Source organism: Podarcis pityusensis (assembly GCF_964106645.2).
Source record: "Podarcis pityusensis genome assembly, chromosome: 14".
Classification (NCBI taxonomy): Eukaryota; Metazoa; Chordata; class Lepidosauria; order Squamata; family Lacertidae; genus Podarcis; species Podarcis pityusensis.
In genome coordinates, this window is record NC_138039.1 from 32,129,387 (window position 1) to 32,143,946 (window position 14,560).

At 44.7% G+C, this 14,560-nt stretch overlaps 1 long non-coding RNA gene across 1 annotated transcript in view; it reads left to right on the plus strand.

The window, feature by feature from the left end:
• The first annotated feature begins 8,238 nt into the window (after positions 1–8,238).
• The window catches only part of LOC308463658, a 45,979-nt gene continuing 39,657 nt past the window's right edge, over positions 8,239–14,560 (plus strand). Inside the window, exons 1-2 of the long non-coding RNA XR_013979635.1 lie at positions 8,239–8,292; positions 8,747–8,822. This is a non-coding gene — a long non-coding RNA (uncharacterized lncRNA). The remainder of the gene's footprint in view (positions 8,293–8,746; positions 8,823–14,560) is intronic.

Genomic DNA, 14,560 nt, shown 5'->3' on the forward strand with positions numbered 1-14,560 from the left:
CAAACCCTCTTGGTAACCTCACCCTGCTGATTGGGCCAATTTCACAGAATGCTTTAAAGTAGAAAGGAATTGCCATTATGAACTCTCTTTTAGAAAAAGATCCCCTGTACAGACCACATGAAATGGAGGACTGCAGAGGCGGATTTAGAGGAGCACAACTGGATCGCCCACACTGGGCGCAGAGCCAAGAGGGTGCTGCAGGGGGCACCGCAACAATGACGAACAATGGAAGACGAGAAGTGGGTTAGGGGACACTCAATTCTGGCAGCGCCCAGCCCGCCGCTGAAATGTTAAAGCCCAAAGTTTGCCACTGAGGCCTGTAAATTAATCCTTGAATATCGACGCATTCAGCAACGAACAGCAGGGAAACAAGGTTGGTTTGAAACAACTTCAGGCATTTAAGAACCTGCCTGTTGCCTTACAGGTAGCTATGTTGGAAGGTGGTTGAGATAAGTGGAACGTCTCCAATTGGCACATGGAGTATTGTCCTAAGCTGTTTGCTGCTGGGGATTAGGAAAGAGTTCTTGCCTACTCAGCCATGAAGCTGGCCTACGAGCCTGTGATTCAGCTGTGATAAATTGCAGGGTTGGGGAGGGGGAGATGAGCAAGGGGAGGAGAAATACTCCTGTTTCAGATTTGCTTGCGAAACATCAGAGTAATCGTGGCTGAGACAACATGCCAAACAATGGATGCAGGAACACAACAGCACATAGGGCTTTTTAAAAAAAAGTGTGCATGGACCAGTCCTCTCCAACTGTGTGCCCTCCAGATGTTTTGGACTACAACTCTCATCAACCCCAGCTAGCCTGGCCAATGGCAAGGGATGATGGGAGTTGTAGTCGACAAGGCCTTAAAAGGCTTTGCACATGTGGGCTCAAGGCCATTTTGCCCTGGTGATCTTCCTACCCCCACACACTTGGTGTTAGAGCCTCATTGGGCTATTTGGATCGCTGGTTGATAAGGCTGGAAAGGAATTAACTGGCTGCTTGGATTGTTGTTGTTGTTTTGCCTTTCTCTCTCTGACTCAAGGCTTACTTTGATTAAGTGGTGGCTGAACTTCATAAGCATAAGGGGCCTGAGGAGGAGGCAGATGAGCATGGCAAACCCTAAGCTTGTGTTAGGGCCCCTGCCATGGCTGGAATCTCTTACTCCAGTCGTCCAGTGAGCCCTTGATACCTAGCTTGCACCACTCTAAGGCTCAACACTGGGCAATTCCCATAGAAGGGGTTTGGGGGATTCCCAACTCTGATGGACGGCCATTCCATCAGCAAGTGCTAGTGGAATGTGGAACTGGATCCTTTCCTTGCTGCCATGCCAAACCCCCTTCTGCTGTAGTTCCCTGGGAAGAGGGATTGTTTGTTAAACCACTCTGCAAATTACAGCTCTGTGACTGGAATAATAATCTCAGAGCGACTCTCAGCAAACTACAGCTCCCAGAATCACTTGCAGGAAGCCATGACAGTTTCAAGTGGTATCATAGTGCTTCAAATTCATGGTGTGAATGTGGCCATATACCCCAACCTGCCACTTTCCAGTCAGGCACCTGTCTTTTATTTACTGCTGCTGTTATTATTGTTACTGATGCCTGCTGTTAGAAGTTTGAGGTCCAACCCGCATCGATTGTATTTCCCATCTCTTTACCCATTTGTAGGAAGTAGCCAGTGAGGGGACAGTTCAAAATGAGACCACATCCTTTAAGAGGGCATCTTAACCCTCCCCTCCTCCCCACACAACATTTTCTGGATCAAAATAATCCTCCCTACTCACTTCTTAAGGGAAACCTGTGAGTCCATATATGTCCCACAGCAATCAAATAATAGTGTGTGAGAGTGATTTTCATCAGGAAATTGGAGTGTGGGAGAAAATGGTTAAGAACTCCCCCTCTGCCCATCTTGCAGTCCTGATCTCACCCCTTACCCAGCTCCTTGTTTACAAAAAAAAAAAAAAAAGTAAATTGGTGGGAAATCCAATCACGAATCTCCTTCGTTTGGTGTTTTCTCTTTGGACACACAGCTGTCTTTGTTGAACAGATCTTCCCAATGCAGCCGCTAGCTGCCTGTCTCTCGTTGGCACTTAAGTCACTTTTTTCCTCCATGGAGCCTCGGTGGAGAATGAGTGCATTCTCTTTCAAGTGCCACCATCTTTCATTCCCATGGGTCCTTGCCCAAAATGGTTGACCCCCAGTAAATGTTCAAATGTGTGATGTTCTTGTTTAGAATAGAGTGTGCTATTTATCCAAGTCCATTTTCTTCTATTTTCCACTGTCACCTTTTGAAAATATTGAGTTTGTTTTGGAAATGTTCTGCTGGGAGTAGCAAGGTTGCCGGGCGGGGGAGGGCCTTTTTAGAATAAAGGTTGATGTGAAGAGGTATTAAGTCCCCATGCAGGTTTTTGAATCTGCATAGCAACTTGCTTCTCTTTCTAGCTTCATATTCAGCAGTGGTTTGAGAGAGCAGGAAAAGTAACAACCATCACAACAATTTTATTTATTTGAAAGCATTTCTAAACCACTTTGTATTTAAAAATCTCTAAGCAGCATACAAAAATGCAACATAAACACACTGTAAACATACACAACATAAAAATAAATAAATGAAACAACGAAATGAAACAATAAAATTCAGCAATAACAGGGTCCAATCCTATAGGTCAGGAAGATTTCATTTGTCTCTTTGTACAAGTGTCTCAAAGCAACAAACTACAGGTGCAAAGTATGGATCTCTGCCTCAGTTTCTGCTGGTTCGCCAGGTATAGGCCATTTTTGACAGAAATGAATAAGCCACTGTATGGAATATATAGAATAACAGAATTGTAGAGCTGGAAGGGTCCCCCAATGGTCATCTAGTCCAACCCCCTGCAATGGAGGAATCACAACTAAAGAATCCCTGACAGATGACCATCCAACCTCTATTTAAGATCCTCCTATGAGGGAGAGTCCACCACCTTCTGAGGTAGTCCGTTCCACTGTCACACAGCTCTTACTGTTAGAAAATTATTCCTAATGTTTAGTCAGAATCTTCTTTCTTGTAACTGGAATCCATTAGCTCGGACTCTACCCTCAAGAGCAGCCTTTCTCAACCTGTGGGTCCCCAGATGTTGCTGGACTACAACCCCCATCACCCCTAGCTAGCAAGGCCAGAGCTCAGGGATGATGGGAGTTGTAGTCCAACAACATCTGGGCACCCACAGGTTGAGAACCGCTGCTCTAGAGCATGGGTAGACAAACTAAGGCCCAGGGGCCAGATCCGGCCCAATCGCCTTCTAAATCTGGCCCGCGGATGGTCCAGGAAACAGCGTGTTTTTACATGAGTAGAATGTGTGCTTTTATTTAAAATGCATCTCTGGGGTATTTGTGGGGCATAGGAATTTGTTCATTTTTTCCTTCAAAATATAGTCCAGCCCCCAACAAGGTCTGAGGGACAGTGGACCGGCCCTCTGCTGAAAAAGTTTACTGATCTAGAGCAGCGGAAAGCAAGCATGTTCCGACTTCCGTGTAAAAGCCCTTTAAATATGCTCTGGCAACTTTCAGGTTGAATTGTTGCAAAGTGCTCTATCTGAGGCTTTCCTTGAAGATGACTCGGAACCTTAAACTGGCCCAAAACGCATTTAGATCTCGTATAACCTCTGCTTTTAAAACTGCTGCATTGGTTGCCAGTTCATTTCCTGGCCCAATACAAGATGTTCATGTTAGTGTTTAAAGCCCTACATGACACAGCCCCAATTATCTGAAAGACCACCTCTTTCCCCCTACAGACACTCTCAAGTGCTAAGATTGGCAGAGAAGGTCCTCTTGCTTGTTTCATTGCCCTCAGAAGCTAGGGTGGTGCCCCAGGAGAGGGTGTCCTCTGTGGCCGATCCTAAGTTGTGGAGTTCCCTCCTCATGGAGGTGCCGCTTCCAGTGAATGCTGAAAACACACCTTTTTATTCTGGCTTTTGACATTTGAGATGTATATTTCTAGGGTCTGCTTTATTTCTGTGAATGTATTGTTTTGAATGGTTTTTAACGCTGTGTTTTAATTGATAAAACTCACCCTGGGACCTTAGGGTGAGTTGTGGTGGTGGTGGTGGTTGTGGTTGTTGTTGAGCTTATTATTTCCATCCCTTATTTCAAACTCTGTAGGCCAAGGTGTTTATTTGTTGCATCAAGATCCCACAAAAGCAGAAGCAACAGTATCTTAGGCACAAAACAGCATACGAAGCATGATGCTCTATAGGGTTTGCAGAACTCTAGCACCACAGATCATGAGGAAGGGAGAATTATTAGCCAAACTTCCTTCTGGCAACATAACACATAACACTGAATTAAAGTTTAATTCCACTTCTTAGAAAACAGATCTTGGGGAACGAACTGCTGTTATGCGTGGATATATGAAGAAACATAGACAGAAGGTTATGAAAGTCCCAATACCCAACAAAGCCTATATCTTGCCTTCCATGAACCGGACTCCAACAATCCACACCACGGAGGCAGCTTTTCAATTATTCTCTTTCTCTAGCTTTCTCTCATTTCTCTTCATTCTGCTTTTGCACTGGTGTGATTGGTTCCACTGTGCCTCCGCTGCCTCAACACTGCTGCCTTGCTTGCAGGTAAGATTTTGTTATTCAACTTTGCGGGTGAGATTGTATATTTGTAAGAAGAGCCAGCTGGATCACTTCAATCAACAATGGGGGTGCAGGGCAGAAAGGGCACCCTATCCATTGTGAAAAGTAATCACATCTGCTTTGCATGCAGAAGACCTCAGGTTCAGTCTCCAGCATCTCTGGGTAGGGCTGGGAATGGCCCTGTGGAGCTGTTGCCTGTCAGCATAGACAGTTCCAGTACTGAGCTCAATGGACCAATGGCCTGACTCAATATAAGACATCTTGCTAAGCTCCTTTAGAGAGCCAGTGTGGTGTAGTGGTTAAGAGTGGTAGACTCGTAATCTGGTGAACTGGGTTCGTATCCCCGCTCCTCCACATGCAGCTGCTGGGTGACCTTGGGCCAGTCACACTTCTTTGAAGTCTCTCAGCCCCACTCACCTCACAGAGTGTTTGTTGTGGGGGAGGAAGGGAAAGGAGAATGTTAGCCGCTTTGAGACTCCTTCGGGTAGTGATAAAGCGGGATATCAAATCCAAACTCTTCTTCTTCTTCCTTTATGGAAGGTCATGCAATCTGCCTTTGGTCAGCTGCAGTCTTTTGACTTAAACGCTGAATGTGCTTGTATGAACCCTTTGAGCATGTCCCTTCATCTTGGCAGTAGCAATGGCCCTAGGTTGATTTCCTGTTCTTGGCCTTTCTCCTAAAGCGGTGGCTCTCATCCTGAGCATTGGGCTCCCCTCCTTATAGGGTCCTAGATAGCTGAAGAGGTAGAAGTTCCAGAACTTTCCTCCTACTACAGAAAGACAAATCTATCAAGTTGAGTTCTCTCTGTTTCTCATTTTCCCAATCTTAAATTCGGTTCTCCACTTTTCCACAGCTATTTGCTTCATTAAAAAAATTATCATGGAAACTCCTGGTGGTGGTGGTGAGAGCGGAGGGTGAAAATCACCCTCTGTGCATCCTGCTCTGACCCAGCACGCCAGCACTCACCCGGGGGCAGCAGGGTATGGCGGCCGCCTCAATATTATGGGGGGGGGGATTGACCCCTGCCTGCCCAGAAATATTGAGGGAGCTGGAGCCCCTTCTGCCCCCTATGATTGGTGCCCCTGTAGCCAAGATGATGTTGGAGAGTTTGCTAGCTTCTGGGGGGAAGTGAGGACAAATTGGCATAATGGACCTACTGTAAAAATAATAGTAGTGGTAATAGTAATGGTTCAAGGCCTCAATTAAGGAGAAACGAGGCCTTTTGCTGTGACATGGCAGCGTAGCTGTGGCAACAAAGTCCAGAGCTACCTTTCCTCTTGAATGAACAGGTTGTTGTTTTGATGGCCAAAAGGCGACGGCAAGGGCATGCTCATGAAAAGAAGAACGAGAGAAAGTGCCGGAGGAGCCAGCGAGGAACGAAGAAAGGAGGCCTTTGCGTTGGAACTACGCCTGTGTGGAAAAGGCCCAGCAGGCCAGAGCTACTGAAGGCATTTGCCACAGAGCTGGCATTTTGAAATCAAAATTGCTCTCATTCCCACCAGCTGGAGGGATAATAATAATAAAAAAGGATGTCTCTTTTCTTTTCTTTAAAAAGATAAATCTCTTCAACGGTCACCATTTTTTTAAAAAAGAAGATATAATCCCTTCTCCCTCTTATTGACAAAGTAAAGTCCTGAATGATGAAGGGGTGGAATTATCCCTCACTATTTTCTACACACAATCTGGTGGCCTGGTGTGCTCTTGTACCTAGCAGGAATAATGATTCCTCCCCGAAGGGTGATTACACCCCTGATAATAAAAATGGTGACACGCCGTTGCGGGTAAGTCATGTCTCCATATTGCATTTCCTGCACTTCATTTCCTGTACAAAAAGGCTGTAGAAGGGGGAGGTTTTCCAAGTAAAATCTGTTGACTTAGGTTAGGAGAAGTAGAGATGGTAACCCTTTCTATTCTTGTCAGTGACAAGCTGGACACCTCCTTCACGTCAGTTTATTTTTTTATTTTTCCATTTTATTTTTGCATTTTCTATTTTACATGTACAAGCGAAATAAAAACTTAAACATAAAATCTCCTATGCCTCCCCCCACTGAGGATTTTAATATAATAATTTCCCCCTCTGCATCTCTTTCATAACTCTATTCTTATAAATCCTTTATCATTCCATAGTTCAAATTTTTACTACAAGTTTTCTGTCAATCCTATCAATGTATGTAATTGTTTACAATAGTTTTCCCCATTCTTTATTAAAGTCCGTCTCTTCCTGGTTTCTAATTCTTCCTGTAAGTTTTGCCATCTCGGCATAGTTCATCTGTTTTATCTGCCACTCTTCCTGGGTCGGAGTTGTCATTCACATCCGTTTAAACACACCATACTATCTCTCTATCTCTCTCTCTCTCTCTCTCTCTCTCTCTCTCTCTCTCACACACACACACACACACACACACCAGTGCTTTTTTTCTTCAAAAAATGTTTGGGGTACTCTCATTTTGACTCAAGAAAATGGCCATTTTATAGTTCAAATCAGGGGAAATAAATACAGTAAATGGCCAAAAGTACAAAGATTCACAAAATGTTTAGGGGTATGCGTACCCCTGCGTATCCCCAGAAAAAAGCACTGCATATTCACATTTTAAAAAAAGTTAGTCATTGTGCTAGGGGGAGAAGAATGTGTTAATTTTGTTTTCTTATTTTCCAGTCTTAAATTCAGTACTTCATATCTTGCAATATAAACTTTAAGTCCTCATGAAAATTCATGAGCATTTTAGTGTGAATTTCTCTTCATATACACATTTTTATTATGCAATGTTGCACAATATACACATTTTTGCAAAGCAAATGTCCCTAACAAAGTGCATATATGTGTGTCATTTTCACTAAGATATAGGTTTTTATGCGCATTTCTGTAAGCATTACTTAGCTTACAGCTTGGATAGCTTTGCAAAATTCAGAGAAGTGCAAACTTCACAGAGCGGCTGTTCATGAATTTGTTTTGGAAACTCCAAACTGGGTAGGCTCATCTTTAAATGCAAACTGAATCGAGTTTCTTCCCCCATCCAAACACTGCCCCAAGGAAAGCTGTTTTTTTTAAATAAAATAAAATCTTTATTCTGCATAATTTCTTTGGTTTCCTTTAGTCACAAGATGCGGCAAAAAAAATGGGCAGGGCATTTCAACCTGTCCCTCCGCCCTCAGCTCCTACCTAGAATCCTCAAACATGGCTTCTGAGATATCACTGGGCATTATTACATATAAAAAATACCTTCATACAGTAAGCTAGTTACAGGCTCCATCTGCACTGTACATTTAAAGCAGCTTCAAACCACTTCAAATAGTCATTGCTTCCCCCAATGAATCTGGGAACTGTAGTCTGTTAAGGGTGCTGTAGAGTGTTAACAGACTCCTATCCCTTTCCTTGAGCTACAGTTCTAAGAGTGGTGTAACAATCGATCCATCTTCCCAGGGAAATCTGGAATTGTAGCTCTGTGAGGGGAAGAGGGAGTCCTGCAATCACTCTCCGTGCCTTTAACAAAGTACACTTCCCAGAAGCCTTTGGGAGGAAGCCACGTCTGTTTAAAGTGGTATGGAACTGCTTTAAATGTTTAATGCAGATGAGGTCACAAACACACCCTCTGTCCTCCATTCATACAATAAAGAGTCATCACTGCTCAAGGACCCATTCTCACCAGGCAAAAGCACTCAAGGGAGGTGTGAGGCAAGACCAGTAAGAGGTGTGGCTTGGAGACAGAAGGTGTGGCTGAGGAGGGGGTGTGGCTTGGACCCAAGGCCAGGAAGGGAGGCTACATTCAGGCCTCAGAAATGAAGCCTATTGAGAAGATCCATTAAAAAGCAACTGTACCAAAAGGAATTATAGCAAAAATAAGAAATAGTTGGGGGCACCCATTTTTTTCCTCTCTCGGAGACCATATTACCAAAGTCTGCCCCAGCAAGAGGAAATGAATTGCAGAAAGGTGAATGTTGTAGATATTAACCGTAGGCTCCTGCAAAAGCATCACCAACCCCCTAACAAGGAAACTTGGTGACTGAGAAGTGGGTGACGTCTGATTTTACCAGGGTATTTTACTAGGCTTTGCTAGCAAGTACCACAATAAACGGGCCTAGCATTCGGAAGAAAATCTCAACGTGCTCTCTCTCTCTCTCCTTTCCTTCCAATGTTCTTTTAAGGCCAGGACCAAAACACAATCAATAAATGCAGAGATAAGAGAATTGCAGGCCGTGGTAGTGGTGGGCTTAGCAGAAGGTAAGTGTGTAGGCGGTTGCCATGCATGGGGCTGGTTTCTTTATGCGAACTTTAAATAATTCCTTTCTTTATCCCTGTTGAGCTTGTCCCCAGCGTGACGAAAATAAACGTGTCTCCTTGGCCTATTGTTTAGAAGCGGAGGGCTGTCGAGCGAGGGGGAAATATTGTGGTGACCGAGGGAGATACACGTAAGAGGCTGACCTTTAACTGTGGTACCTATAACCAATCTCATCAAATTAACGCACTGTATATTTTCCTTAATAATCTCTGATTAGGTTCAGGGTATGAGCGGACACGATCGCCCGCCATTGCTATGCAGCGGGAGGCCCTGCTTAGCACCGGCCAAGCGTTTGGGAATAAATGAGCAAAATGGTTTAATTTGATAGGGTTAGAATCCTGCAGGCTCTGGGATGAAAGGTCGCCAACAGCCTCGCTCGCGCTGAATATGCAGAAATAAAAAAAAGCAAATTGCTTACATCTGCTGGCAGGAGCAGGGAAAGCGATCTGATTGGACGGGCTGAGGGCTCTCCATCTCTTTTGGGTTAGAGAGAGGTTTTCAGAGCATCAAAAGCTCGTAATTGGAGTAATTCTGAATTAATGGACACACACACACTGGTTTGAGGCAGCTGGCTGTCGGCTGCTTCATGCTTAGGAATGCTTAGGGATGAGGACGAGGAGACTTAAACAAATAGACGCAAATTGTCCTTTATTTCAAGGAAATATCTCTGTGCCATTTGAATATTGTTGACTGTAACAAGCACTGTTGAAACGTGCACCCCACCCGCACGCCAATTACCCCCTTTTTTTTCTATCGTCAGGAAGACGCCTACCCCACTTTCACGCCGGGGGAAAATGAAATTCTGCATTGTGTTGTGTTTGTTCTGGTGGCCGGATTTGGATATGTGAGCAAAAGATACAGGAAGCTGTCTTATACTGAGTTGGAGCAATGCTCCATCTAGCCCAGTATTGCCTGCATGGACCGGCAGCAACTCTTCAGGATTTCGGTCGGGGTCTGTCCCAACCCTGCTTGGACAGGCTGGGGATTAAACCTGGGCCCTTCTGCGTGTAAAACAGATGCTCTACCACTGAGCCACGACCCTTCCCTCTACTGATAGCTCAACTGATTAGAGCATGGTGCTGATAATGCCAAGGCTGCAGGTTCGATCCCCGTATGGGACAGCTGCATATTTCTGCATTGATCTTTGGGGTCCCTTCCAGGTCTACAATTCTATGATTCTATGATAGGATGAGAGATGGCAAAGAAGGCACAGGGGCATTATCTGAGAGTGAGTGTGATTAAGGCTGATTACATCCTTATTCTGGAGTTGTACGTGATCTTATGGAGCAGCTGGGCTCAGGGAAACCCCCGTTGCTTTCCAGAATAGGTGGAAGGCCTTGTGGATAAAAGAAGGTGCCCAACTCCCAAGAGACTGCGATCTACTTTCAGAATTAAAATCTGGCAATGATCTACCCCCATTTTGGGGGGGTTCAGGTCAGAGTTGCTCAGCTTCTTTTAGGGAGGAAGAAAGACCCACTTTTGTACAAATACTTTCTTGGGAGGGAAGTTCCATTTTGGGGGGAGTTAAAGGCAAGGGTCAAAGGGAAAAAGTCACTCACAATAATATCGCTTTGAATGAAAACAGCCACAGAGAGAAAGCTCCATCTTCCCTTCCACTGATCAGGCAACAATGGAGGGCAGGGCGAGGGGGCGGGACAGGAGTCAGTTTCGACGACACTGAGGAAAGGGAGCCAGAGATCGACCCACAATCTACCAAAACCTCATGGGGATCTACCAGTAGATCGCGATCAACCTGTTGGACATCCCTGGTGTATACCAACTGAAATAAAAGAAGAAGGAGCTTCATATGTGAACCAACCCTCCAAGTGTCCCTATTTCCCAGGGACAGTCCCGGAATTACGAAAACCATCCCGGCTTCTGATTTGATCCCAGAATGTCCCTGTTTCCCCCACCAGCACATCCGCCAAGCTGAGGGAGGAGGATGAGCTGATGCTTTTCCTGAGTAGTGGCAGCAGTAGTAGCGGCTTCAAGGGGAAATCCTGTGGCTCCTCCGTGGCTGCCACTGCCAGCTCATAGCGGCTACTGGAGAGCAGGCAGGGGGGAGGAGAGGCCACCACTGACAAGGCCCCACCCCATGTGACAGGCCTGCTATGAGGGTCAGGCAGAGGGCAGAGCCACCCTGGGCGGGAAGAAAGGGGAAGCAGTGCGGAGCACAAAGAGTCTTGATTTTTTTAATTAAAAAAAAGTTTTGTGCATCTTGCGTCTGATCTTGCCCCTTTCTAAAATTAATTTATTGGTTTGTGTTTCTCCTTTTGTAAATCTACCAAAGTGTAAAGTAAAATAAAATTGGGATTAAAGGGTTTTCTAAGGGCGGTGGAAGGCATGTAGGTTTTTGTGTGTGTGTGTTTACATAGTATAGGCAACCCTACTCAGACATGTAATTTTATTTTTTTATGTATATTTTTAGAACTGCTGGTTTTGCTTTTATTTTGATAAACTGCTGTTTAACTTGCTTTTAATGTACAATTTTATCAGTGTATTATTTTTAATGAACTTTGCAAATTCTGTGTAAGCCACTTGGAGGTTCTGGATGATTAAGTGGCATATAAAGCCTGTTAAAGGAATGAAATAAGTGAATAGATAGCCTGAGAGTGAGCACATCAGCTTGCAATTTATGGGCAAGGCTTTTGAGAACGCGGTGGTCAACGGTTGTAATGCAATGCTTTGGGCCTCTACATAGTTCCTAAGCCTCCGCTATGGGCCATAGAACTTATTTCTTTATTCATAACATATGTATTCTGCATATCAACCGAGACCTCTGGGTAGTTTACAGACCTTGCAGGTCCTTAAAATACAAAATCCAACAACCTCAAGAGATAAGTGCCAATGCAGTGTCAACAGAAGTAGAAAACATTGAGAGCAATAAAGAGACCGCTGAAACGAAGGGTTGCATTCAGTGTTAGCCCTACTCAGAGCGCAGACCCAATGAAATTGATGGACCTAAGTTGGGGTGGCAATGTGGCATAGTGGTTAGCGTGTTGGACTAGGATTTGGAAGACAAGGGTTCAAACTCCCACTTAGCCATGATGAATTGCTGGGTGGCCACCCTCAGCCTTATCTACCTCACAGGGTTGTTGTGAGGATAAATTGGAGAGCTACCTTGACCTCTGTGGAGGAAAGGTGGGTTATAAATGTAGCAGCAGCAACAGCAACACTCTGAGAAAGAACTAGTTGGATACAACCCAAAATAACTTCTATTTGTATTAATATAAATGCAGCTTGCAGGAGTCTTTTTTTTTCTTCTTGGCTTGGCTTCCCAGCCTGATCTATTTTACAGGACTGATAGAGAGATGAAATGCACCAGAGTGAGAGCAAAATCCACCCTTGATCCCTTGAGGAAGAATTCTGTGTTGTTAACAATGCTTCCCTTTGATGTGGTGGCATTGCTTCAAGTTCATTTGTACCTGGCGCTTTGCTCCGTAATCTGTGCTCATATCTGTGTCTGCACACGTCTGGCTTTGCCTGAGGCACCTGGACTCTCCTCAGAGATTCACCGGTGTGTTTTGCTTTCCACCGGCCTTGTAGATCTTTCCTCGCTCCATGTGTGCATGTCTCCCTCCCCGCCCTTTAAAAAAAAATCTGGTAAGAATTATGCAATTTCACATTTGCACAAAACAAGCCCACCTGCTGGCCTATAAGCCAAGTCTACCTGTTCGCTCTTATCATGGAAACTTCATTGCCATGACTAGTGTATTAATTTCTCTAGATTTGTAGCCCTCTTTTCAACCGGAGTTCTAGGCACAGATAACAACATGTATAGAACACAGCTAATCACAAGATGACTGGAGCAGAAACAAGCAGAAGATTTCCTTGCAGGCAGTGTCTGCATGCTCCCCAAGTGCCCAGATTTTCCAGCGACAGTCCCAGAATTACAGAAGCTGTCCCGGTTTCTGATTTGATCCCGGGATGTCCCTGTTTTCCTTTCTCCTCCTCTCCCAGTCTCAGAGAACAATTAAAAGTTGTGTGTGCGTGCATGCGAAAATGGAGTCCTTTAAATACAGAAAATAAAATCCCTGCACCAAATGAAGGAAATTGTGAACCTGGCATACGAAGCCCTTCCTATAGTTTTGAAGGAAAAGGTCACCAATCCGCTTTAAATTCTTTAATTCCAATGCTTTATCAGCCAGCCATTTCTTAGGAAATGTGTGGAGTCTTTATTCCTTTATTGTAGATGGAGCCTTACACTGTCTACTCAGGAGGAAGTCCCACTGTATTCAATGGAGCTGACTCCCACGTAACTGGGTAAAGACTGTGCAGCCTTACACTGCGGTCCAAAGCATTTTTACTCAGAACTAAGTCCCACTGAGTTCAATAGGGTTTACTCTCTGGTATGTTCCTGATCATTATCACAGTTTCTGTTGTTGTTACATCTCACCTTTTTGCCTGACAGGGACTCAAGGCAGCTTACTGCTAAAAGTTTATTCCATTCCATTTCTCTGTGGAAGGTGTTGCACACAATCCCCTCACACATTTTTTTCTTTACAACAATCCTGCAAGGTAGGTTCAGCGGAGAGGTTGCAATAGGCTCAAGGTGACTGAAGAATATGTGTATACGACATCTATGTGTGCAGCAAGATCAAATGTGGGGACAGCTTCCTGGTGTAGAATAGGGTGTCCCTATTTTCATCAGAGAAATGTTGGAGGGGTATGTGTCTGTTGACTCTGTGCGGAGGAAGGGACTGTCCAACTGTAGCAATCCATATTTTGACCCTTACACCTAGACACAGGCATATACACAAAGCACAGCCATCATGGGCCTTGATAGACCTTTCCTCCATGAATTTGACTTTTAATGCCATCCAAGTTGGTGGCCATCACTGCCTCCTTGGGGAGCCAGTTGCAGTTTTTAACTGTGTTACACACAGGGTCTCCCACCTAGGTACCTTTTAGACCGGGCATCGGCAAACTCGGCCCTCCAGATGTTTTGGGACTACAACTCCCATCACCCCTAGCTAACAGGACCAGTGATCAGGATGGGAACTGTAGTCTCAAAACATCTGGAGGGCCGAGTTTGCCTATGCCTGTTCTAGACTCAGACCTGCTTGGCTTTAGCAAGGCGGCTGCATCTTAGGCCTTTGCTGCGTGCCCTGAGAGTCAGCGTGTACCAAGGACAGACAATGTGATGTCCTAAGATCAGGGAAGACCAAGAGTCAAAATTCAAATGTTTTGCATGCCACTACACCACACTGGCTCTTGACAGGAGAGAGAGCAAGAGGGAGCTTGCTTAATGAGTCTAATGTTTTAGTCTTTGTTTTGGGATTGTTCCCATTCCTTCATCTGCACTTTCTTTTCAATGCAGAATATTTGCAAGAGAGTAGATCTTTAGTTTTATTAAGGTATCAGCTTCTTTTGAGGTTTGGAGAGGGTAGCGAGCCAGGTTGAGTGGCACTATTGCCTGCAGCTTAACACAGCAACGCACGTTCTGCCACTGAATACTGATAGGTCCAGAAGCCCGGAGACATGCAACCATTGCCAACAGCTGTTGTTTGGACTGCGGTATCATCAGGGTTTTCATCATTGTTGTTTTGCACAAGAGCTTCTAAAGCCAAGAGCTGTCTATCTGAATAGTGAGAACTTGTGGTTTGAACAGTTGTGTCCTTCCTCCCTCCCCTACTTTTTAAAATGGATACTTATTCAAAGATATACAGAAATACATACC